A 25,348-nucleotide genomic window follows, 5' to 3' on the forward strand; every position below is an offset into this window, starting at 1 on the left:
TGTTTCCCCCCCCCCCAGTGAAATATATGGGAAAATATTTGGCAGAAACATTCTTCCTTGGAGATGCTCCTTTTCTCCTTGTCTCTGCCTTCCCCTAGGGCTTGCTAAAACCCATCCCTCTGTGCCCCAAATTCTTTTGAAGCCTCTGTCCACTCTGGGCGTCCCCTTTGGGTACCCCCCAGCCCTTTTGGGTGCCGCCCGTGTGCCCCTTTGGATGCCCCTCCCATGTGCCTCCATGCCCCTTTGGGTAGCCCTCAGGCCCCTTTTGGTGTCCCCTGTCTCCCTCTTGGGTGTCCCCCAGCCTTCTTTGGGTATGCCCCCATCCATGTCCCTCCATGCCCCTCTGGGTGCTCCCTGGAGCCCCCCAGTCCCCTCCCAGTGCCTTTTGGGCCCCCCTGGAGCCTTTTCCCTCCCTGCCACCCCCCAGGGACAGAGGCCCTGGGGTTCCTCACCACTCATCCCCATCGCCATGGGGACAGTGCCCCCATCCCCACCCCCAGCCCCAGGGGTGTCCTCATCCTCCTTAAGGGCCCCTGGCCAGCGCTGGCCCCATGCCCCGGACCTGATGGGCTTCCGCAGCTGCTACCGCAATGGAGGAGACGTGAGTGCCTCTGGGGGCTCCCGGCATACCCCCCACCGCTGGCTCCCCCCTGAAGCCCCGCTGTTTCCCCCAGGGTGCCCTCGGTAGAAGCTTATGAAGCGGCCATGGTGCTGAGCAGGGTGGGGGACGCGCTTGGGTACTGGGGGGGCCACTGAGAGTATTGCACCTCGGGACCCCAGATCCACGCCGAGCTGGCTGAGCTGGGGGGCTGGAGGCCATCACCCTTGAGCCCCCTGAGCGGCCTGTCAGTGATGACACCGTCCTCCACCTCGCGACTGCTGAGGGCCTGGCCACAGGTCAGGGAGGGGGGGCCGCAGGGGTCTCCATTGCACCCCACAGACGTAGGGGAGGGTCCCCAGGGGATGGCATCCCCATTGTACCCCAGGGCCCACAGTGGAGTGTTCCAGGGGGGTGGGGTGACCCTATTATACCCCTGGGCTGCATGCAGGTTCCCTGGGGTGGGGGTTGGAGGTCCCTGTTGTATGCCTTGGGCTGCATGGTGGGGGTCTGGGGTGGTGTTGGGGGTCCCCTTTGTGCCCCTGGGCTGTATGGGGGGGGGGGGGGGGGTGTCTCTGGGGAGGTTTTGGGGTCCCTGTTATACCTCTGAGCTGCTTAGGGGGGTTTCTGAGGGGGTTCAGGGGTCCCTGTTATACACCTGACCCAGACTGGAGGGTCCCTGGGAGGGGCTTTTGGGGGTCCCCAGCCAGGCCTGTAGGGAGTTTGGGGGCATCCTAATTCCACCCCCCCTTTTAGGACCTCCAGTGAGGCTCCCTATTTCCCCCCCTAAAAAAAATTGGGGGGTGTCCCCATTTCCCCTTGGAGGGTGTGTGTGTCCTATTTTTCCCCACAGTTTGTGGGAATTTGTGTTCCCTTTCCTCCTATGCTGGGTGTTGGGGTAGAGCTCATTTCCCCCTCCCAATTTTGGGGGCCTGGAGGGGGTGGTTATCCCTTTCCCACCCGATTTGGGGTGCTCAGGAGGATTGCCCATTTCTCTTGACTTTTGGGGTGTTCGTGGATGCTGTCCCACTTCCCCTCCTGTTGGGGGTGTGCATGGGGGATGTCACCCTTCCCCTCCAGTGTTGGCACCCATGGGTGGTGTCTCCTTTTGCCTTCAGTACTGAGGCATCCATGGGGGGGTGTCACCCTTTCACTTTAGTTTTGGGGGGTCCATGGGAGGTGTCCCCTTTTCCCTCCACTTTTGGGAGTCCATGGGGGGAGTTTTGAGGGCTGCATGGGGCCTTTCCCTCCCCTCCAGTTTGGGTGACCCAGGGGGGTCTTCAGTACCCACCCCCCCACCCCAGGCCTGGAGGGGGAACCCCTCCTGCAGGAGCTGGCTCACCGCTACGTGGTCACCACGGGTGACATGGAGGGCCGCAAGCCGGGGCCCACCAGCATACTGGGTGAGTGGGGTCCGAGGGTCTGGGGGGAGTCAGAGGGTGTCAGGGGGTCTCATGCCGCCGACCCCCCCAGGCACCTCACAACTGCGGCCTGGGGAGCCCGAGGGCTATCGCATCCCCTTCAACCCCACCGGCACTGGCAGTGGGGCTGCCATGCATAGCCTGGCCATCGGCCTCAGGTAGGGCCAGGGACACAGGAAGGGATGGGGGGGGGGGGGGGGGGATGGGGACATGGGGGGGTCACATGGGGACGGGAGGGATGGAGGTATCAGAGCTGGGGGCACAGGGACAGGATAGGGATGGGGACATGGGAGTGTCAGAGCTGGAGGGATGGGGACAGGAGGGTGTCAGGGCTGGAGACACAGGGGTGTCAGAGCTGGAAGGGAAAGGGACACAGAGGGGACAGGCATGGGGACGCAAGGCTGTCAGACCTGGGGGGGGTGGGGACAAGGGGGGATGGGGAGGACATAGGGATGGGGACACGGGGGTGTCAGAGCTTGGGGGATAGGGACATGGGGGTGTCAGAGCTGGAGGGAAGGGGACATGGGGTGCTGGAGGGGTGGCCAGGCCACAGCGGCCATGACGTGCCCATGGTGGCCCTGGAGGCCCTGCTGGCAGCCGGCAGATGCTGGGAGGACCTCTGTACCAGGGGGGTGCTGCACAGTGGGGACAGCGATTCGACAGGGACCATTGCTGCTGGGTGCTGGGGGCTGCGGGGGCAGGGCTGGCGTCTGTCCCACCTGGGCTGCACTGCTGCCTTGAACACCGTGGACAGCTGTGTGATGCTGCCCACCACCTCCATGCACTGGCCTGGCGGAGATGCTAAGCCCCCACTGTGTCACCTGCTGTCCTCCTCCCGGGAAAGACCCTGTGGGTCCCCAGGGTGGAGCAGAGACCTTCATGGGGTCGGGGGGGGGGCTTGGGAGAGTCCCTGGGGGTCAGCTGTGACCTTCATGGGGTCCTGGGGCAGGAGGCGTCAGGAGGGTCTCTGGGGGGGCTGCAGGGAACTTCACTGGGTCCTGGGGTGCTCAGGAAGGCCCCCAGGAGACCCTGTGGGGAAGCATGGCCCTTCAAGGGGTGCTGGGAGGCTCAGACAAGCGCCAGGGAGACCACCATAGCCACATCCAGGTGGCCTTTTATCCTTCCACAGTTAGAGACCCCAGAAGCTCCCCAAGGAGCCTCAGTCACCCCCACAGTAAAAAAAGTGTCCTCCCAAGTCAAGCTGTGTCTAGGTTTTTGCCCTGTCATTGCCACTGATGGGTCTCAAGGTTAACCAAGCCAAGGGTGATGGCCCCCCTCACTGATGGGTCCCCAGGGTTAACCACTCCAAGGGTAACGTGCCAAAGATGTGATGGGCCCCCAGGGTTAAGAACTCCATGGGTGATGGGCCCCTGGGGTTGGTTGGGGTTGACAACCCAAAGGGTGATAGACCCAAGAGGTGATTGGAAAGCAAGTTCACCACCCCTTGGGTGACAGACTCCCATGGTGATGGGCCTCCAAGGTTAAAAACCCTGTGTGTGCTGTGCCTCATAGTAAACCACCCCAAGGATGACGAGTGCCCTGGCTGATGGGCCCCAAGAGTTACCCACCCCAAGGTTGATGGGCCCAAGGGACGATGGGTCCCTAGGGTTAACCACTCCAAGGGTTATGGGCCACTGGGGTCATGGCCACCTGGGGTTTACCACCTTAAGGGTGATGAGGGCAAAGAGGTGATGGGAATCTGAGGGTTAAGTAACCCAACAGTGATGGGTCCATGCATTGATGGGCCCCCAAGGTTAACGACAACAAGGATGACAGACCCCCAGGGTTAACCACCCCAAGGATGGTGGTCACAGGGGTTAATCACCCAGAGGATAATGGGGCCTAGGGGTGATAAGTCCTCAGTGTTAATCAACCCATGGGTGATGGGCTGGTGAGAAGACTGGCGCACAGGGTTAACCAACCAAAAAGTCATAGGCCGAAATGGTGTTGGGTCCCCAGGGTTAACCACCCCAAGGGTGATATCCCCTGAGGTGATCCACACCAAGAGTGGTGGAACCCAGGGCAGTGAGGCCCCAGAGTCAACAACCTAAAAGGTGATTAGCCCAAGGGTTGGTGGGCCCCCATGGTTAAACACCTCAAGGGTAATGGGCCCAAGAGGTGATGGGAAACCAGGTTTCACCACCCCAAGTGCAATAAACCCCGAGGCTGATGGGCCACCAGGGTTAACCACCCTAAAAGTGGTGGGCCCAAGAGGTGATGAGCCCCCAGACGTTGAACCATCCTAAAGGTGATAGGTCCAAGAAGCGATGGTTACCCAGGGTTAAGCCACCAAGGATAATGGGCCCAAGGGGTAATGGGCCACTAGTGTTAACCACCCCAAGAGTGATGAACATGAGCCAGCAGTGTGCCCAGGTGGCCAAGAATGCCAACAGCATCCTGGCTTGTATCAGGAACAGTGTGGCCAGCAGGAGCAGGAAAGTGATTGTCCCACTGTACTCAGCACTGGGGAGGCTGCACCTGGAATACTGTGTCCAGTTTTGGGCCCCTCAATACAAGAAAGACATTGAGGTGCTGGAGCATGTCCAGAGAAGGGCAACAAGGCTGGTGAAGGGTCTGGAGCACAGGGCTGATGGGGAGCAGCTGAGGGAACTGGGGGTGTTTAGTCTAGAGAAGAGGAGGCTGAGGGGAGACTTTACCGCTCTCTACAACTACCTGAAAGGAGGTTGTAGTGAGGTGGGTGTTGGTCTCTTCTCCCAAGTAGTTAGCAATAGGCTGAGAGGAAATGGGCTCAAGCTGCGCCAGGGGAGGTTTAGATTGGATATTAGGAAAAATTTCTTCACAGAAAGAGTGGTCAGGCATTGGAATAGGCTGCCCAGAGAGGTGGTGGAGTCACCATCCCTGGAAGTGTTCAAAAAATGGGTAGCTGTGGCACTTTGGGCATGGTTTAGTGGGCATGGTGGTATTGGGTTGATGGTTGGACTGATGATCTTAGGGATCCTTTCCAATCTTAATGATTCCTAGCTTTTACTTTCATTAAAAAATAATGAAGCCACCAAGCCAGGAAACATGAAATTATTACTCTACCCTTAATTGGCTTAGCGGTGGACTTGGTAGTGTTAGGTTAGTGGTTGGACAGGATGATCTTAAAGGTCTTTTCCAACCTAAACAATTCTATGATTCTATTCTATGTTTCTATGAGGGGCCCCTGGGGTGATGTGTCCCCAGCATTAACCACCCCAAAGCAGATTGGTCCAAGAGGAGATGTGCCCCAAGGGTGATTGGTCTGTAGGTTATTGGGCTGTCAGGGTATGGCCCCCCATGTGATGGGTCCCACTTAATAGCCGGAAGGGTCATTGGCCAAAGGGGTAATGGGCCAACAAGGTTAACCACCCCGAAGGTTATGGTCCTAAGAGCCCCAGGGTTAACCACTCCAAATGTGATGGGCATCTGTGGTGATGGGCCCCCAGGGTTAATCACCTCAGTGGTGTTGGGCCTAATAGTTGATGGGCTTTAATCACGCCAAGGGTGATGGGTCCCCAGGGTGCTGGGCTCCCAGGATCATCCACCCCAAGTGTGATGGGAACCCAGGGTTAGGTACCTTGAGGCTGATGGGCCCAAGCAGTGATGGGCACCTGAGTTTAAACACCCCAAAGCTGAGGGGCTCTGAAGCTGATGGGCCCCTGCAGTTAAACACTCAAAGGGTGACTGGGCCTAAGGCGTGATGGACCCCCACAGTTAAACACCCCAAAGCTGACGGGTCCTAGGGTTACTTTTCACCTCTAAAGCCTCATTTCAGGCTCCAAAACCTCATTTTGAGCATCCAAAGGCTGAGGTTTAGTTTGCAAAGTCTAAATTTCAGGGTCCAAAGTGCCAATTCTAGGATCCAGCGAGGCATTTTTAAGGTTCCAAACCCTCCTTGGGAGGGTCTAAAGCCTTCTTTTAGGGCACCACCTCAAAGTGGTCAGATGAGCCTGTGTTCAGATGAGCCTGGGAACCACAGAATAAAGGTGGAGGTGGTACAAGAGAACCAATGCCATACCGTGCTGCTACAAACTAGGTGTAATGCTGTTTTCCCCAATGGAAAACCCAGACCTCTGGGATCAGGTTCACTTCTCAAGTTGTGAAGTGTTTTTCTAGCAGAAGCAGAAGACATCAGGCTGATGCCTCTGCTGCCCCCTGCTCCCTGAGGGCCCCTTTCCCTTATGACCCAACTGAGAGAGGTTTGTATTTTTTTTCTTTTTCTTTTCCTTATGTGAATGTAGCAATGTAAGAAGCAGACTAGCCACAAAACACACCTGACACTCCTGTTCTGTAGTATTATGTGCTAAAAGGAAATTTACTTTTTCCTTTCCAGTTGTAGCTAGGCAGGTGGTTTGCTTTTTGGACCAATGCCAGTTAGAAAACTAATGTTTCTGGGTTTGTTTTGTTTTTCTTTTCCTGGGAAGAGCTGCTTCTACATTTCTGTGAATTAAGTAGGTGGCTAGCATGAACAGACCATGGAACAGGGGAGCTCTATCACAACACCTGTATTTTGGCAGATCAGACAAAGAGAGAGCAGGGTTTTGTGAGTCTTTCTGCATCTCTATCAAGCATTACCAGAGCAACAAAGAAATGAGTTGACATTAGAAACGCAGTTGCTGGTGTTTAACTGAAGAACAATTTTTGGGGTTGAGGGGGCTCTGGCCCAGCTCCATAAAGGTGGGGAACCTCTGAAAATAGGCAGGAGTTAAGAAAGCTAACGTCTCCTGAGAGATTGCACCTCGGTCTTCCAAAGAGAGTGTCTTGTAAGGAGGGTGGTGGGGTGGTGGTGCAGCTCCCCAGGCCACCCTGCGATCTCGGAATAAGCCCTCTTGTGCTTGGTCACAAGTGCAGTGACTTGGGTGTCAGACACTCCCTGGCCACACCTGGGCCATCTGCTGCCTGAGTTGTATACCAGAATGACTCGGCATGAATTGTGGCCAGAATTTAAAATACTGACCAAAGCCAATCATCTTGAGATCCTAGAGATAGCAATCCAAAAGTGAGACCTTTCGAGCTCTCGGGACTGCAGCAGGCTGTGTGACCCAGTATCTCCCCCTGAGCTGGGATGTCTCTCAGTGTAGATTTTGCGAGGATTGAAGGATCGTCTGTCAACAATTTCGTGAGGACTCAAACGCCTGATTTTGGGAGGTTCACCAACCATCCATTGATGAATGCTGGCACATAAAAGTGAGTAATTCATGAAACTCACAAAAAGGGAAATTTTAATCACAGGTTAACCTCTGTGTGTGTGTGTGTGTGTGCGCGCGTGCATTTTGATTTAGAGCTGTTTGTCAGTCTGTGCGTAGGTGTGTGATTTGATTTAAACCCCATCTGTGTGTGCAACCCTGCTGTAGGGTTTAGGTGACCTGTGCCATTCTCGAATCTTTAACTAAGTCACTATTTTGATTGTAAGAACTTCCATTGAATCACTCTGTTAAACTGGCTGATGCTTAAATGCTGTTAAGAATTATATAACGTAATTTTGTGATCTATCTCTAACATATTAATAAATCCTATATTGCTGCTAAACCAAAGCTGTGTAAAAAATCATTTTGCCCTGTCAGGCACTGGTGGGACCGTCCCCTCTGCCATGCCCAAATGGCCTCTGGGGCCCGGAAAGGCCTGAGGGAAGGGCCGGACCCAGCTTAGTTTAGTAAAACTAAACTAGTAAACTAAAACTGGCTTTGTGTCACGAATGCAGGTTTGTAAATCCTGCTGATTATATTAATTTGTCGTGAATGAGTGACTTTACACAGTTTGATTTAGTAGCTGTTTAAAATTTACTTGTGGCAAATCGCAGGATTTGGTTGTGGTATTTTAATAGCACTCAAACAGTGATTAACAAAGTGATTAGACAAAACTGATCAAAACAGTGACTTAGTTACAGGTTCGAAGATGGCAAGGTTCACTCTACTACTGCATGGAAGAAGTGCACAAAGGGAAATTAAGTTACACTGAGTTGGAATGATTCACAGAGAGATCATGTATACAGAGGAGGACCCTTCCGTTGAGTCACGAGGTTCAGAATAGACCCCCTTGCTTTCTAAACTCCTTCTCAGAGAGGAGTCGAGGTGCGGCTGGGTCCAATCTTAGTCTCGGACTTGGTCAATGGTTCATAGGAATAAGGATAATGCAGCAGTATAGGACTCACTTTATAATTAAATCATACATCTACAGACTACTGAAATTAATTTACACATGCATACACACATACATGAATATATATATATTTCTATACATATATATGGTATACCTGTTAAAAATTCCCCTCGAGTTCAGTGAAATATTCACATCGAATGTCTTGGCACTTCTCAACAGGCAAGGGTTGAGCCTCAAGGAGTGAAGTGTTTCAGCCCAGGCTCCAACGTCGCTCTTTGGCAATGGACCTCTGATCTTCACAAACTTTAAGAGTTTGCTAGCTCTGAGAGGCGTCCCGCTCAGAGGGAGGTGCTGGTGCAGCCCACCGCAGTCCAGGAGAGCTCAAAGGGCCTCACTTAGGACTGCTGTTTAGAGGATCCTGAAATGATTGGCTTTAGTCATCAGTAAATTTCCATCCGAGACACAATCCAGGTCAGTAATTACTGGAATTCCAGTAACGATGATACTGCTCTGTTTCAAGGCTGTCAGGGGTAGCTGATTGCTTCTGCTCCCCTCGTTAACCATAATCATAATCTGGAGTTTCTGATAAGGACAGGGCCTCTCTCCACGTGGACCATGTAGGAGTTTCTGGTGCAATTAAGGGGCGCCTAACTGACCAACTTACTACACAAACTTGCGGTCTGGCAGGAATTCCTGAGGTCGTAAAGCGGTTGAGGAGAGAAAAGGGGGAGGGGGACACGCACCACCACACTTTGGACCCTAAAAATGAGGATTGGTACCCTAAAATGAAGGTTAAGACCCTGAAGCTTTGGACCCAACAAATGAGAGTTAAAACATTACAAATGAGGCTTTGGATTATAAAAATGAAGATTTGGATCTGAAACTGATTCTTTGAGGCTTGAAAATGAGGCTTTCAGACCTGAAAAACATGTTTGGATGCTACAAATGAGGCTTTGAACAATAAAAATGTGGCTTTGAGACCCAAAATGAGGTTTTGTTCCCTAAAGTGAGTGTTTGGATGATAAAAATGGGGCTTTGTACTCTAGAATTGATGCTTTGTACTCTAAAAATAAAACTTTGGAAACTAAAAATTACACCTTGGACCCTAAACCGATAATTCAGATTCTATAAATGTAGCTTTGGACCTTAAAAAAAGTGGGGTTTGGCCCTAAAATGAGGGTTTAGACCATTAAATGAAGCTTTGGGCCTTAAAAACAAGATTATGATCCCTACCATTAAGACGTTGAGCTGTAAAAGAGGGGTTTGGACCCTGTGAATGAGAATATGGACTCTACCAATGAAGCTTTGAGCCCTATAACAGAGGGTTTGGAAACTAAAATGAGGCTTTGGCCTCTGAAATGAGCTTTGTGTCTTAAAATGAAGTTTGGACCCGAAAACTGAGGCTTTGATGCTGAAGAATAAGCGTCACACCCAATTTAAGGCTTTTGACTAAAATTCAGGTCTGGAAAATAAAAATGAGGCTTTGGACACTAAAAAGTCAATGCCCCATGCCTGTCAGTGTTTAAGAGGCATTTGGATGATGCCCTTATGTGCTTTAACTTGGTCAGCCCTGAACTGGTCAGGCAGTTGGAATAGATGATCATTGTAGGTCCCTTCCAATGTAAATATTCTATTCCATTCCATTCCATTCTATTCTATTCTATTCTATTCTATTCTATTCTATTCTATTCTATTCTATTCGATTCGATTCGATTCGATTCGATTCTATTCTAAAAAAAATGAGGCTTTGGGCCCTAAAACTTACAGACTGGATTCTGAAAATTAGGCTATGGGAAAATGAGGCTTTGGGAACTAAAATGAGGCTTTGGACCTGAAAATGAGGCTTTGGACCATAAAAATGAGGCTTTGGAACTTCAAAATCAGATTTGGGGCATTAAAAATGATGCTTTGGGCCCTTAAAGTATCCTTGAACCTCTGAAGTGGGGTTTGGAACTTATAAATGAGGGTTTGTGTCCTAAAAATGAGGATTTGGACCTTAAAAATGACTATTTAGACCCCAGAAGGAGGATTTGGGCCCTAAAAATGAGGCTTGCATCTTGAAAATGAGTGTTTGGGCTTTAAAAACATGGGGCTGGATCTTAAAAATGGGTCTTTGGACACTAAAATGAGGCTTTGGACCCTGAAAATGATGATTTAGGCTCTAACTTGAGGCTTTTGGGCCTTTAAGATGCAGCTCTGGACTCTAAGAAATGAGGCTTTGTGCCCTAAACATGAGGGCTGAGACTCAAAAAAGATGATTTGGGCCCTAAAAAGGAGGATTTTTCTTACCCAAAGAGTCGGCAGATCTTGTAGCCAGAGGGGCAAAACTTTGGTGGTGTTCGTACCTCAACAGGGCATGTCCGTGAGCAGCCTGATGGGAACTGCTCTGAGCACAGGTTTGGGCTTGAAACCTCTTGATGTCCCCTCTGACCAGGATTATTCCAGGATTTTTTTATTTCCCTCAGCAGAAAGTCCCCATTTGACAAGCTCAGCTGGACAGGGTAACACTGTAGACTTCCCAGTGAGACACATCGCACCCCAACACTGAGCTCCTGGTTCTGGGTAGATCTCTCAATTTTGGCACTTCAACAAGATATTCAAATTCCCAGCCTGGCACCCTCAGACCTCTTGCAAACCCATGCAGAAAGTGAAATTCAGCTTTGCAGACCCTCATCATTCACTCGCGCCAGTGTCCTCAGGAACAACCTTTGCTCAAGGTCAGGGACTGGATTTTTAGGGCAGCATCAGGGTGGCTCTTTCCCCCAGGTGCCAGAGGGGGTACTGATCCAAAGCTTCCCATAAGGACGGGTTGAATAGGATGGATTTAGGCAAGGAGGAAAATGCCAGGTAACAGGAGACTGACTACATGAGTGCCATAGTACTGGGACTGGAGATGGACTGTCACTGCGGGTGGCTCATGGGATGGCCAAACGGCAGACCTACTTGGAGGATTTCACAGGTAGAGAAATAAATTGGATATAAATTGGATAATCTGGGAGATAAATAGGATAGTAAAGAGCCCTGGCTCTACCCCAAGTGGAAGTAGAAAGTCCAGCCCAGCAGAGTTGGGCTCAGCCTTGCTCTCTTTCCTTCCCTGGTCCCTTATGGTCCTGGGTGAAAGTTCAGGTGGCCTCCACTGCCTCTGCATGTAGGTGCCCTCCATGCCTCCCCAGCTGTACTCGCATCCTCTTCTCTCCCTCCCGAGGGACATTCAGTCTTTCACAACATTTCTCCAAGAGCCCGGTTGCCCTCTCTTGCCACAGAAAGCAGGTTCCTTTCCATAGTGGCCATGGAAAATGTCCTTTGGATGGAGAAGATCCTGAGGGAATGTCCCTCAGATGGCCCCACTTCCAGAACCATGCTGGGCTGACCTCAGAGCCATGGCCAACTGTAAAACCCTTCTCCCTGCTTCTGGGGAAGGACCGTTACAAACAATTGAAGAGTCGACACTCTTTTGCAACGTCTCCCTTGTGTTTTCATTCATCTCTTTCCCAAGCTCCTTGTGTCCCAAAGACAGATGGGTTTCTGCAAAAGACGATTGTTGTGGTTTAGCCCCAGCCAGCAACTCAGCACCACGCAGCCGCTTGCTCACTCCCCCTACCCCGATGGGATGGGGGGGAGAGAATTGGAGGAGTAAGAGTGAGAAGAACTCCTGGGTTGAGATAAGAACAGTTTAATAATTGAAATAAAGTAAAATAGTAATGATAATAATAACAATACAATAATGATAATAATAATAACAATATACAAAGCAAGTGACGCACAATGCAATTGCTCAACCACCCGCCGACCGATACCCAGACAGTTTCCCGAGCAGCGATCACTGCTCCCTGGCCAACCCCCCCACCCCCAGGTTATATACTGAGCATGACGTCACATGGTATGGAATAGCCCTTTGGTCAGTTTGGATCAACTATTCTGGCTGTGCCCCCTCCCAGTTTCTTGTGGCCCTGGCAGAGCATGGGAAGTTGAAAAGTCCTTGACTAGCATAAGCAGTACTTAGCAACAACTAAAAACATCAGCATGTTATCAACATTCTTCTTATTCTAAATCCAAAAGACAGCACTATGCCTGCTTCTAAGAAGAAAATTAACTCTATTCCAGCTGAAGCCAGGACAAAGACAGACTCTTCTAAAACAATACTGCAGGTTTTGGGAGCTCTTCGCCCACACACAGACCCCTGGGATGGCATCAGGTCAGGACATTGAGGGGAGGGCAGCTGTTTCTCTCCCTCTATTCACCCCTTCTCTGCTGCCTTTGTAGCAGCAGTGGTTAGCAAACCCAAGCTGTGCCAGACCCACCCAAAATGCCTTTCTCTTCCCACTGGGGATCTAAAGGAGCAACAAGCTGGGAAGAAACAGTCCCCTCTCAGGCGCAGAGCAGCCTTGTGGTTAGTTAGGCCTTCCAAACATTGCCAAATAACATATCCTTGTGTGTTTCCTGAGCCTACAGAAGAGAGGAAACCATTGGAAATTGAGTACCTTGCCCCTGGTGATGGAAGAGATCAAGCTGGCAACTTAGCCATGACACTAATCAGAACTAAGGGCTCTTCAAAGAGTCCCCACCATCCCTCTAACTCTGCATTTCTACAAGGAAATAGCACCCAAGAATGACACAGATTCAAATCACCTACCTCTTTTAACACCTCAGGTGGTGCTCCCTCTGCTCTGGGCACACCAAGCCCTGATCATTCTGGCCAGGGCCACTCCATCTTGGGCAGCCCTGATCTGGTCTTCAGTGGGTAGCATTGCATAGACCTGGACCCCTAGTACATTGGTGGCACAAAAGGGAGCGCCCAAAGCTGTATCCTGCTAATAGTCTTCTGCGGTACTTTCAGCACTGACCAGAACATCTCAGGCCCTGATTTTAGTAATTGTGCTGTCTCAGGCCTTGGTGGCTGTGGAATGAAGACCTTGTTAGGTAGGTTTCGCTGGCCTCCTGGCCTCAGAGCTTGTTGACGATGATTTACTTCCATCAGGAAATTTCTTTTCTTCTTGTCCTCCTCCTCTGCACCTCCAACGTTTCACTGTGTGCACTCAGCTCTGCTTTGATGCTTGGCCTTTGGGTGCAGGCTTGCCCTTGTGTTGGCCAGTCACAGTTTGCTTTTTTCCAGAGCAGGCCCCAGAGATTTCAGGTAGTCACCTGAAAGGACACAACGGGAGGGTCTGTTTGAGGACCCGAGGGGTTTGGAGCCACATTGTGCCCCCATGAGCCATGTGCCTGTTTACGCAGCCGCCGGCAGCTCAGCCGATGGCTGCTCTCAGCTCAGAAGAGGAAACTCCCTGAGCCAGGACCCTTGGCTGACACACGGTTGTCTCCATGTAGAGCTCAGGAGGCCATTGCTGGGGCTCTCCTGAAGGGCCAGAGAGGAACCAGCACTGTGAAATGGGGGGTGGCTCCCGGCAGCCCCATCCCAACCCTCTAGGCACTGCCTTCACCATTGCTGGGTGGCAATGAACAGTGAGCGTTTGGGGCTGGGGAATGGGCTCTTGCTGGGTCAGAAAATGACCCTGTGCAGGTACCAGCCTGGAACCTCCAGCCTCACCAGACCAGAGGCTTATTCCTCATTTTCACCTACTTCTTTTCCTGGAGCTGTTCACTTTCCTTATTAGTCAAGCTGGAATGGGCAGGCAAGGGTAGTTCAGCAAATCCCACTGGAACCAGGAAGGAGAGACCTTGTCAGAAGAGCATTGCTGTGATGCTGCCAGCCCCGGTGCCACACAGGGGTGCTCAGGCCTCTTCCCAAAAGATCTGAGAGGGCCATTCTGCTCCCCTCACAGCCACCAACTCCAGAGGCCTGGCACTCTCCCCAACACTGGTGCTTGCTGGGCTCCTCTGCGAATGTGTTAATAGTGCCAGGTTTTGGAAAGAGGAGCTGGGTAATGTTGGTGAGGTGAGAGAGTCTCTTTCAGAGAGGTAATTACCTGGAGTGAGGACAGGCCCTTGGATCCCCACCCTCCTGCTGTACCTAGGGATGGGTGCCTTGGGCACATCCCATCCCAGGGCTCGGTTCTCGTGAAGCCAACCTTAGGAGAAAAGTCTGGCATGAAGCTTTGGTGCAACTCAGAGCCTTTTGACAATCATCACTGGGGATTTTCCCATCAGATCACAGAAGCTGTTTGCCCGTGCTATGGAAACAACCTGGGACCTGCTTTACCTTCTGTGCCTTGCCTGAGAGGTGGCCAACCCTCTTTTTTCTTCCACTTGTCCTCACCAGGGACACTTCTCAAGGCCTTCAGAGAGTCTCTGGGTGTTGGTTTGGGCAGAAACTCCAGTTCAAACCTGGAGACAAAGAGACACCACCAGCATGACCCATGGCACCATGAGCCCTTGCCACGATCACCTGCTCACAGGCAGATTTTGGCACTGTTGTAAAGGCTGTTTTTTTTCTCAAGTCAACTAGCCTCCATCCCTGAGGACTGTCCTAGCAAATGGAGTCAACCAGAAAAGGAGTCCTGGGTATGATGGGGAAGAAAGTGTTGCATAAAATCCTCCATCTATTCCATCACGTCTTCTCACAGGAATGACTACAGGCCAGACACAAACAAGTCACTGCTCGGTGTCTGCAGAGCAGGACTCTCATGGAGTGGAGGATCCCCTACCGTCTTGCCGGCAAGCAGACGGAGGGGATCCAAGAGACGGCGGGGAATGGAAACAGGTCCCTGCCCAGGGTGGCAGGCGAATCCCCTCCCGGCCTCCCTCACCTTCCCAGCTGCCCTTACATAACAGGTATGGGGCCCTGGAAGTTGAGGGCCAGGCAAGCGGAGAGGGAGGTAAAGGTGAAGGTCCAGCCAGGGGGCTGCCGAGGGCCAGTCAGTCAACCCCACGGATTACGACTGCCCCTGTTAAGAAAAAAAGGAAGGTAATTGTGGTGGGTGATTCCCTCCTGCGGGGAACTGAGGGCCCAATCTGCCGCCCGGACCCATCCCACAGGGAAGTCTGCTGCCTCCCTGGGGCCCGGGTTAGGGACGTTACGAGGAAACTCCCCGACCTCGTGAGGCCCTCCGATTATTACCCGTTTCTGGTTGTACAGGTTGGCAGTGATGAGATTACAGAGAGAAGTCCTAAACCAATGAAGAGGGACTTCAGGGCACTGGGTCGATTAGTCACAGGATCGGGAGCGCAGGTAGTGTTTTCCTCAATCCTGTCAGTGGCAGTTAAGAGTGCTGAAAGGAATGGGAAAACTCACCTGATTAACAGGTGGCTCAGAGGCTGGTGCCACCGGTGGAATTTTGGGTTTTTCGATCATGGGGAGGTTTACACTGCACTGGGCCTGCTGGTGGCTGATGGAGATCAGCTGTCTCCAAAGGGGAAAAGGATCCTCACCCATGAGTTGGCGGGACTCATTGAGAGGGCTTTAAACTAGGTTTGAAGGGGGGAAGGGGATATAAACGGGCCCGCTAGTGAGGAGCCCAGGGGCGGCATGGCAACATTGGGGGTGAAATGGATAGCCCGTCTCAAGTGCATCTACACCAACGCATGTAGCATGGGCAACAAACAGGAGGAGCTGGAAGCCCTTGTGCAGCAGGATGGCTATGACATAGTTGCCATCACAGAAAGGTGGTGGGACGACTCTCATGACTGGAGTGCTGCACTGGATGGCTATAAGCTCTTCAGAAGGGATAGGCAGGGAAGGAGAGGCGGTGGGGTGGCTCTGTATTTTAGGGAGTGTTTTGACTGTGTAGAGCTCAACAGTGGTGATGATAAGGTCAAGTGCTTATGGGTAAGGATGAGGGGGAAGACCAGCAAGGCGGATGTCCTGTTGGGAGTCTGCTATAGACCACCCAGCCAGGATGTAGGGAGAGCTGAAGTGTTCTACAGGCGGCTGGCTGAAGTCTCGCAATCGCTAGCCCTTGTTCTCATGGGGGACTTCAACTTGCCAGACATCTGCTGGGGATGCAACACAGCAAAGAGGCAACAGTCTAGGAAGTTCCTAGAGTGTGTGGAGGATAACTTCCTGATGCAGCTGGTAAGCGAGCCTAACAGGGGAGGTGCCTCACTTGACCTGCTGTTTACTAACAGAGAAGGGCTTGTGGGAGATGTTGTGGTCGGAGGCTGTCTTGGGTTTAGTGACCACGATATGATAGAGTTCTCGATTCTGGGCGATGTAAATAAAGAGGAGGGCAGGAAAAGTGTTACCATGGACTTCCGGAGGGCAGATGTTGGCCTGTTCAGGACGCTGGTTGGGAAAGTCCCTTGGGAGGCAGTCCTGAAAGGCAAAGGGGTCCAGGAAGGCTGGGCCTTCTTCAAGAAGGAATTCTTAAGCGCACAGGAGCAGGCTGTCCCCGTGTGCCATAAGACGAACCGGTGGGGAAAACAACTGTCCTCGCTGAACAGGGAGCTTTTGCGGGGACTCAGGGAAAAAGGGAGAGTCTACCACCTTTGGAAGAAGGGGCGGGCAACTCAGGAGGAGTACAGGGTCCTGTTAGGTCCTGCAGGGAGGAAATTAGAAAACCAATAGGCCAGCAAGAACTCAGTCTGGCCAATGTTGTAAAAGATAATAAAAAATGCTTTTATAAGTACATCAGCAATAAAAGGAGAGCCAAGGAGGATCTCCATCCTTTGCTGGATGTGGGGGGGGAATGTTGTCACCGAGGACAAGGAAAAGGCTGAGGTACTTAATGCCGCCTTTGCCTCTGTGCTTAACAGCCAGACCAGTCATCCCCAGGGTACTCAGGCCCCTGAGCTAGAAGATAGGGATGGGGACCAGAATGGAGCCCTCATAGTCCAGGAGGAAGCAGTTAACAACCTGCTCTGCCACTTGGACACTCCCAAGTCTGTGGGGCCAGATGGGATCCACCCGAGAGTACTGAGGGAGCTGGCAGAGGAGCTCACCAAGCCACTTTCCATCATCTATCAGCAGTCCTGGTTAACAGGGGAGGTCCCTGATGACTGGAGGCTTGCCAATGTGACGCCCACCTACAAGAAGGGCCGGAAGGAGGACCCAGGGAACTACAGGCCTGTCAGCCTGACCTCGGTGCCAGGAAAGATTATGGAGCGGTTCATATGGAGTGAACTCAACAGGCAAGTGCAGGTCAACCAGGGGATCAGGCCCAGCCAGCATGGCTTCATGAAAGGCAGGTCTTGCTTGACCAACCTGATCTCCTTTTATGACCTGGTGACCCGCCTGGTGGATGAAGGAAAGGCTGTGGATGTCATTTACCTGGACTTTAGCAAAGCCTTTGACACTGTCTCCCACAATATTCTCCTTGGGAAGCTGGCAGCTCATGGCTTGGATGGGCGTAGTCTTTGCTGGGTAAAAAACTGGTTGGGTGGCCGAGCCCAGAGAGTAGTGGTGAATGGAGTTAAGTGCAGTTGGTGGCCAGTCATGAGCGGTGTTCCCCAGGGCTCTGTTTTGGTGCCAGCCTTGCTTAATATCTTTATCGATGATCTGGATGAGGGGATTGAGTGCACTCTCAGTAAGTTTGCAGAAGACACCAAGTTGGGTGGGAGTGTCGATCTGCTGGAGGTTAGGATTGCCCTGCAGAGGGACCTGGACAGGCTGGACCGATGGGCCGAGGCCAACTGTATGAGGTTTAACAAGGCCAAATGCCAGGTCCTGCACTTCGGTCACAACAACCCCATGCAACGCTATAGGCTTGGGGAAGAGTGGCTAGGAAGCTGCCTGGCTGAAAAGGACCTGGGGTGCTGGTCGAGAGCCAGCTGAACATAAGCCAGCAGTGTGCCCAGGTGGCCAAGAAGGCCAACAGCATCCTGGCTTGTATCAGGAACAGTGTGGCCAGCAGGAGCAGGAAAGTGATTGTCCCACTGTACTCAGCACTGGGGAGGCTGCACCTGGAATACTGTGTCCAGTTTTGGGCCCCTCAATACAAGAAAGACATTGAGGTGCTGGAGCATGTCCAGAGAAGGGCAACAAGGCTGGTGAAGGGTCTGGAGCACAGGGCTGATGGGGAGCAGCTGAGGGAACTGGGGGTGTTTAGTCTAGAGAAGAGGAGGCTGAGGGGAGACTTTACCGCTCTCTACAACTACCTGAAAGGAGGTTGTAGTGAGGTGGGTGTTGGTCTCTTCTCCCAAGTAGTTAGCAATAGGCTGAGAGGAAATGGGCTCAAGCTGCGCCAGGGGAGGTTTAGATTGGATATTAGGAAAAATTTCTTCACAGAAAGAGTGGTCAGGCATTGGAACAGGCTGCCCAGAGAGGTGGTGGAGTCACCATCCCTGGAGGTGTTCAAAAAACGGGCAGATGTGGCACTTTGGGACATGGTTTAGTCTAGTCTACCCTTAACTGGTTTAGTGTGGACTTGGTAGTGTAGGTTAATGTTTTGACTGGATGATCTTAAAGGTCTTTTCCAACTGAAGCGATTCTATCATTCTATGATTCTAAGTCTATGGGACCTGACGAGATGCATCCCAGAGTCCTGAGGGAACTGGCTGCTCTAGTTGCCAAGCCACTCTCCATGATATTTGAAAAGTCACGGCAGTCAGGTGGAGACTCTGGTGACTGCAAAAAGGGAAATAGATCTGATGTGCATTCTTTGTGGGCATGGCTCACTGGGTGTGTGCTGTGAGCATGCCTGTGGGCAGATGGCTGGGTGCACACTGCGTGCATGCATGCAGTGTGTGGGGGTGGGTGCATTCTATATGCATGCATACTGCAGGGTGTTCATGCACTACCCATGTGTGTGCGTGTGCACACTCTGTGTGTGTGCACCAGCCAGCCAGGTATGCATAACACAGAATCATAGAGTAGTGTGGGTTGGAAGGGACCTTTAAAGGTCATTTAGACCAACCCCCCCCTGCAAAATAAGCAGGGTCACCTTCAACTAGATAGGTTGCTCAGAGCCCTGTCCAGCCTGACCTTGAGTTTTGCCAGGGGTGGGGCAGTTACCACCTCTCAGGGCAACCTGTTCCAGTGTTTCACCACCCTCATTGTAAAACTGTTCTTCCTTATCACTAGCCTAAATCCACCCTCTTTTAGTTGTAAACCATTAGCCCTTGTCCTATTGCAATAGGCCCTGCAGAGAAGTTTGTCCCCATCTCTATTATACGCCCCCTTTAAGTATTGAAAGGCCGCACTTACGTCTCCCCAGAGCCTTCTCTTCTCCAGGCTGAACAACCCCAACTCTCTCAGCCTTTCTTCACAGGAGAGGCATTCTGTCCTCTGATCATATGCATGTACTCTGTGTGGATGTCGACACTGTGCATTGCACTCTGTTCAAGATGTGTTTTGCAGTATGGGTGTGGACACGCTCTGGGTGTGCATTGCACCTTCTCTTTGTACCCCATGTGTGTCTCCGTGCACCCTGCGTGCACACGCACCCTGTGCGTGAATGCAGCGTGTGCGTGTGCAGCCAGCAATTTTGTGCATGTACTCTGTGCTTGCTGTGTGTGTGCATGCGTGTGTGTGTGTGTGCGCGCTCTGTGCACGCTGTATCCAGCCCACGTTCCTCCCAGAGAACGTCTCCTTGCACAAGAGCTGCAGCTGAATTGGGAGGACTCTTGTTCCCAGGAGGTTTCTCCTGTCTCAGTCCAATGGATGGGACTGCTGTTCCCATGCACAGGTACAAGAGACTCAGTTTGTCTTCCAAAGAGCCAGATCACAGTCAAGAACATGCACATGTACTTCATGGCATGAATGGCAAAACAGATTGACACAGAGAGAGCAGTGCCTTTACCAGCACCCACTTCATGCAAAGAGCACAACCCAGTCCTTGTCTTCCCCTCCAGCTGATCAGGACTGATGTTCAGCAGCGAGACATGCACACACATCACTCCCTAGATTCGCAAGCACAGCGTGTTCATGGGTCCCTTAAATATTAGCCTGGGAATTAAATTCAAGTAAAATCCATGACTGGATGTCAAGCTACTCTCTACCCCGTAATTGGCACAGACCTTGGGGCTTTCCAGAGCTGTATCTCCTCTTGCTCACCAGCTCGTCCAGCTTCAAGTTCACTCGCAAATTGCACACACAGAGCGCTCCACCAGTACCTGGCCCTGGACACTCGGTGTTTCCAGCTGCTGGGTCCCCATGCCCTGTGCTCCCTTCTGCCACTGCTAGCAGCCAGGCCTCTGCACCCACCCCTGCACCAGGTACAAGAGTGGGGCCACGCACAAAAGGATTTGGAATTGCCCTCCAAAAGAAGGTAGGACGGGCTGTGGGGATTAGGTGCAGGGCTCAGTCAAACCAGCAAACCAAGCAGCAGCTGGCTCCTTGATCCCCCCTTCTCTCCTTCTTCCATGCTTGTACATCCCCCTCAGCTTCTTTGGCTCCTGCCTTTCTGCGCCCGTGCCCCCTCCCCAACAAGGCACCTACCCCTGCTTATTTTTCCCCCCTTGCTCCCACGTTTGCCACATCTGGGAATAGATGTGGTGTTTCAGGTGCTGTTAGCTAGGTCATCTTGGACTTCCATGGCATTACTGATAGGGTTTCCCGGGTACTGCTGTCCCTGCCAGATTCCTCTCCCCAAAATGACCCCAACTCTTCCTTCAATTTTCTGTCAAGTGTGGCCACCTCTCACATCAATCCCCCTTAACCACCTGCAAAATCTGGGGCTGCAATAGCAGAGTATCCACAGAAGACAAGTTGTCTCCTCTAAGGCCGCCTTCTATCTGCTCTGAGCAGATACTGGGCACCACCTTCAGGTCCATTTCAAAATCCAAAGCAGCCTTGAGCCAGTTGGTTTGGGGCCCAGTTCTGGTGCCCATGAAGCCATGCTACGCCTCAAGGGCCCTGAGAGCAGCTCTTCTGCTTTCAGGCAGAGCCTGCCCTGCCATCCTAAGGACCAGGCTGCGCTCAGCTGGGTGCCTCAGCTCTATCCCCACAAGCCAGGGTGGCAGCAGGAAGCTCCCGCACCTTGCACACCCTTTGAGGCTGCCATTCTTCAAGCCACTGCTCTCTGCCCTCCAGGGACCCAGCCCTGCTCAGCAAATGCAACGCACGTGCCTGGCTCCTGCTTTTCTCCCGGGACTACCCTGCACTCCAGCATGTGAGCAGCTGTAGCTGACACCCAGCTGGCCCACCAAGTCTCACTGATACCAATGATATCCTAGCTCTGGGAATGGACCCAGGCTTCCAGTTCATCTTGCTTGTTTCTCACACTGACTGCATTGGTGTACAAGCATTTCAGATATACTCCCGAGTCCTCCGTGCTCCCAGGAGCAGTGTAAATGTTCCTACTAGCTTTGCCACCCTCAGGTGATGTATACAATTTGTATACAACCATAAGATAATACTGCAGAAGAACTGGGAAAAAAAAAGGCAAACCCAAAAAACCAGAACTGACAGTCAGGATATTAACTCCCACTTCCAACAGAAGACTAAACAGAAACTAACACAAAGCAAGTGGGAAAGGGGACAGAAAATAGAAGGAAAAGGCTATTCTCACTGCTGGACTGCTACCTTTAAATTACAGTGGTTTCCTAAAACCCAGTAGCTTGGCTAAACTAAAAATTCAGCCAGGAAGGATCACAGCTGTGCTTGATGGCGCTAAAACAATGGGCATGACTCTGCATTTCTGCAACCTCTAAGGACAAATGCCAACCAGAGATCCTTGCAGTTACTGAAACAGTCATACTAAACCAAAAAGGATCCACTTTCTTGCTTTGGCTGTAGTAACAGCAGGACAGCAGCACAAATTTGCAGGTGTAGAATGACAGCTAACAGAAGAGCAAGACAATGAAGAAATACTCAAAGTATAAGCTTTTGTGAGTCTTTTTTTAAAAAAAATCTTAACTAATTTTAATTTTGCTGCTTTACTGTTCAACAAGAATTGGCAAGCTTTCCAGTAATTTATTCCTGCCACACTAAGATCCAGGTTCTGCTTTGAAATTCATACAGATGTGTGTATAAAAAAACCCCCACAAACACAAACCAAAACCCCGCTCTATAGACCAAGACCTGAGTTAGCTTTAAGAATGAAGCTAATTGTGTCTCCAAGACTAGAAGCACCTGAGACTGCAGTGCTTTTACAGGGGGAGAGAGAGAGGACTTGTAAAGAGAAATGCAAGGCTTCCACCCTCATGACAGCCACCCACACCCCAAATCAGGTGCAGTTGGAGCAAACAAGAAGGGAATGAATTTGCTTTCTCTTTCATTTACTTGAAATGGTTCTAACTAACACTAAGTCTTCCCTCCTACTCCAGGATTCTTCCTTAATTTTTTTTGAGACTTCTATGTTCACTTACTATTTATTATAAGATACTATTTAGAAATGTAATACAGATGTGCCAAGGAATACACAAAGCTAAAAGAATGTTTATTTATGAACATGTGATTTATGTTTATACACATGCTAGTAAACAAAGTGAAAAATAGCCATGCAACTGTCCATGTTTCAGAATGGCTTCTGCAACCCCCTCCCCCCCCCAAAAAAGGTACTCCCCTTCTATCTTCCCAAAGTGGGAACTACTCTTTATGGGAAAATACCAAAATATTCTCAGCCTTTTAAGAGGAAGATCATCATAGAATCATAGAATGCTTTAGGTTGGAAGGCACCTTGAGAGATCATCGAGCCCAACCCCCCCTGCAGTAAGCAGGGATTGAACCTGTGAACTTGGCGTTATTAGCACCATGCTCTAACCAACTGAGCTAACCCGGTCTTTGGCTACTCCTTCTTTGCTTTTTTCACAGCAGGTTCCATTTGAGCAGATTCTTCATGATTGGTGTCCACTTCTGGGAAGCTTTAGCTGGTTTTGCTATGTTGTTGTTTTTCAGAGGAACAGCCACTTCTACTTTCTGCTTTGTCTTGTCGCTTTTTGCTATTGGCTTATCCTTCTCTTTTTTCTCCTTTTCAGATACTGGTTTGAAAGCAATAGAATGTGCTGGCATAGGCTCGTTTCTCACAAGCTCTCTGCTTGGGAGCATGAACAGAAAGTCCCTTTTAACAGCACAGCCCTTGTAAAACTTTTCATACCATTCTCAATAGTTCCTTTCCCATGCGTGGTATCTTTCCTTTTCAAATGGATCTCCAGTCAACAGATATGCCATAGTAAGCTTCCCTATCATATGGTGGAACGTGTGTGTATCTGTTAAAATACCGCCTTTCTCCTTCCCCTTGAGGTATAGTCTGTTCAGTGGCTTTTCCTTCTCTCCTCTAGCATAAGCTTCCCTGGAGGTGGGGTGGGGAAGGAAAAAAAAAAGTTAAAGATGGGTAAAGGGAAACTTTTCCAAGCTTTGGATTTTATCAAAGGAAGAGAATAGATGGAATCCTTCTCACTCCCTATTAGCCTTCTAATACATGGGCATTTAGTTTGTACTACTTTTCTATAGCCACAGAACTAGAAGAGGGAGGGGGGAACAATGTTCCTTCTGCAGAACTCTCCCATTCATTGGGTCAACTAAGAAAGTAGCTCAGACTAGAGAAATATTTTTTTTACAGCTAGAAATCAGGTGAAATGAATCCCTCCTCTCCTTTGCCAGAGGGTAAGTGTAAATTGCAGGCTCAGGGTAAAGTTAGTCTCCAAGTAATTACGTTTGCTTTATGGAAGAATTGTGTGTTACAGCTTCTACCAAAGGAGATCCACAAGAGAAAAACAGAAACGCTACCAAGTGCATTTTAAAATGGCCACTCTTGTCAGCACACAGTAGTGTTTTCTTAGTTTATAGCAACAGAAAAACTTCAGTCTGTTTCACACATGGGATTTAGTAAAAGTCAGAGGGGGAGGAAATCTCAGTCCAACAGCTATTTGTTAAGTTTTGCAGGAAGCCTTTGAAGCATAAACCAGAAGCAAAATGGGTGTTCAAAGAGAATGACTCCACTGTAAACACTACTGAAATGTTTTGCAGAAATACAGATTCTTAGCAAACCACAAGTTTAACCAACTTGCAGGGGTATGAACAGTAGGACCACCCTATTTTAATCTTAGAAAGTATCACAGATTTTAAGGGTAAACTACAATGACAATGCTTCCTCCCCCCATTATTCCAGATGCTGGCCAACTTGGTTGCATTGCCACTCAGACATTTATGCATGGCTCCTCTCGTTCACTTTTTGGTCAGTCCAATTAATTGCCTGCCTACACATTAATAGTTGGTATTGCATAATTTTCCAGTCTTTGTCATCATAGCACCCTTGGTATTGGGATCTTTCACCTCCATCATGAAACTCCTGGGAATTCCTGTGCTCTTTTTAACTCTGGGAACAGACTCAAATTTTTTGTCCTGTTAAGAAAAGAAATGGAGACATACCTCACCTTAAGTCCCACACTTAAAATGACATTTCAATCATTATTTTAAGCCGCAAAAGCCTTTAATCCTCTCCTTTTACCTAGCATAAGGGTTGCTCGACTAAAAGACTTATTTTCCTAAAAGAACAGAGCCAGGACATTTCCAAAGCCTTGAGCAATATTTTGAACTTATTCGACATTCTTTGGCTTAACTTCAGGTTCCTTAAAGGTGAAATATCCCTGCGCTCTCCATCCACTCAGAGAACAGACACAAACCTGCTCCTCCTCTCAAGCGCAATTCAGCATGAGAGCTCAGTTCGGTGCTCTGAATCACTCTATACCTCTCTATATGAAGGTTGAATTCATACCTCATGCATGTACATTCAGTGACTAACGTTAAATGGCATGAATACTCAGCCACAGGCTTGTGTAATTAAAGCACGCACATATTCACAAGAAGAGGTCAACAGAAACATCTTGTTTTATACAGAATCCTAAAAACTGTCTAAAAGCAGTCATTAAAAAGGGTTAAACCCAGAAAAATTTCCAGTGATATTGAAATATATAAAAATGTGTGTGAAAGTTCACAGAGAAAGATCTATGGACATATTTAATGTCTATGACCTAAAAAAGAGAAAAATTTACATTTATATTTGCAGGTTTCCCTGGAATTTTAAAGGGCTTTGCAACATTGCCATGTAACCTCTGTATTTCACCTCAAGAGAAACAGTTCTTAACAGGAGTGTTTCTGTATTTCTGCCAAGGTAAAACCAATTACAAACTACCTAATGCTGGCAGTCCCCCACAGTCTTACCCCATTTGTTGGGCAGTTCTTTCTATAGTGGCCAGGTTTTCCGCAACGAAAGCAAGTGTATGATGGCGGAGGTGGACCCAAGGGTTTCTTCATGTAACTGAAAGTTTTTTTGGAAAAAAAGAAAAAGGTATGGAAAGGTGTGTCTCTTGTTCAAACAAGCATCTCTGCAGTTTTTCCATCATCTTCAAAGAACAGATTTGACATTATCAACACTTACTTGATTGGATCATGCTCCTGGCAAGACTGTATCATCATCGCTTTTATTTTATCTTCTTCGGAAGAATCAGCTTCAGCCAGACTGGCAGTCTGTTT

General features: G+C 50.1%; 1 pseudogene; it reads left to right on the forward strand.

The window, feature by feature from the left end:
* Positions 1 to 590: 590 nt before the first annotated feature.
* Positions 591 to 25,137, forward strand: LOC142595035 (ADP-ribosylhydrolase ARH1-like; annotated as a pseudogene).
* The last annotated feature ends 211 nt before the right edge of the window (positions 25,138 to 25,348 follow it).

Source organism: Pelecanus crispus, chromosome 16 (assembly GCF_030463565.1).
Source record: "Pelecanus crispus isolate bPelCri1 chromosome 16, bPelCri1.pri, whole genome shotgun sequence".
Lineage (NCBI taxonomy): Eukaryota > Metazoa > Chordata > Aves > Pelecaniformes > Pelecanidae > Pelecanus > Pelecanus crispus.